The sequence below is a fragment of the Aptenodytes forsteri genome, unplaced genomic scaffold (assembly GCF_000699145.1).
Source record: "Aptenodytes forsteri isolate BGI_AS27 unplaced genomic scaffold, ASM69914v1 Scaffold304, whole genome shotgun sequence".
NCBI classification, from domain to species: domain Eukaryota; kingdom Metazoa; phylum Chordata; class Aves; order Sphenisciformes; family Spheniscidae; genus Aptenodytes; species Aptenodytes forsteri.
The window spans coordinates 333,464-335,005 of NW_008794886.1; positions in this window are offsets into that span (position 1 = coordinate 333,464).

Sequence of the window (1,542 nt, forward strand, 5' to 3'; positions counted from 1 at the left end):
TAAATTCCAGTGGTTCAGAAGGGGATATACCTGTGTTGTAGATGAGAAGGATGATGCACATTTGCCCAGTTCATCTGGGCCACCAAAATACTTGTGCTTACTCTTAGTTTCTCTTTCCAGCATGTGCTGTTCTTTCTCTTCCGAGGACACACAGAAGCCACGCACCGGGACTTGTCATCCAAGTTGTCCCCATTAGGAGGGAAATGTTTCCCTTCTGCCGTTAGCACAGCCCATTTGTATTTCTAACGTCAGTACTAGGTTTGCTGGAGACACAGGGGGTTTGCAGCCCGGTCACACCAGAGTGCCTTCATGCCTTGTCTGTGCGGGTGTTGCATGCTTGTCCTGTGCTGAATTCTTCTGAACTGAGTGGTTCCCTTGCGGGCAGGCAGTGTGCGTGGGGAGCTCCCCAAGGCAAGCTGGACTTCCCTGCTTGGAGGAATGTTCTTCTGCAGAGTTAAATCCAGTTAATGGACTTCGAATAACACTGGCTGCACTGTAAAATATTCTGTGCTTTGTGGTGCCATCCTCAGAGCAGAGCCAACAGGAAGATACGGTGGCGTCCCAGCCTCTTCAGCGCGAAGCCTGGTATCTTCATTGAAGCTGCTTTTGGGAGTGGTTTTAAGCTGCACTGAGGCAGCTGAAGCACAGCACGTGTTCCCCTTCCCCGACTGCTGGGATGAGAGGGCAGAGAAGAGCCACGTCTTCAACCGTTGCCGCCCGATTTGCCATCGTTCACGTTTCAGTGCTGCAGGATTGCTGGGAAGATATTCTAGGAAAGATTAACCGTCTTTGAAAGAGATTAAAAGAAAAATTTCACAGTTGCTTCCTGTAGGTACATTTTAAGGGTGTAAAAAAAATACTTGAGAAGTTATTCTAAAATTAGACCCAAGCCTGAGTGATAGTTTAGCATGTAGAAAAGAGAAAGGCAATCCTCAATATTTAACATAGGGTGGCAACTGGGGAACAGCAGGAGAATGAGAGGAAATCATTGCATTTACAAAGAAGTATTCTTGACTGTGTGCACCAATACGGACTATGGCCTCAATACAATGTGAGACCAAATAGCAGCAGGAATTCCAGCCACTCCAGCCAGTAAGTCAGCTTCATCGGGGGGCCCAACTTAAATGCCTCTATGCAAACACACGTAGCATGGGGAATAAACGAGAGGAGTTAGAGATGTGTGCACGCCTGCAGGGCTACGACCTTATTGGCATCACGGAGACAAGGTGGGATGGCTGCTATGATTGGAGTGTTGGGATGGAGGGATACAGGCTCCTTAGGAAGGACAGGTAGGAGAGACAAGGAGGGGGTGTCGCCCTCTATGTCAATGACCAGCTGGAGTGCATGGAGCTCCGTCCAGGGATGGATGAGGAGCCGACCGAGAGCTTATGGGTCAGGATTAAAGGGAAGGCAGGGACAGGTGACATTATAGTGGGGGTCTGCTACAGGCCACCCGACCAGGAAGACCAAGCGGATGAGGCCCTCTGTAGACAGATAGGAGCAGCCTCACACTCACAAGCCCTGGTCCTCATGGGGGACTTC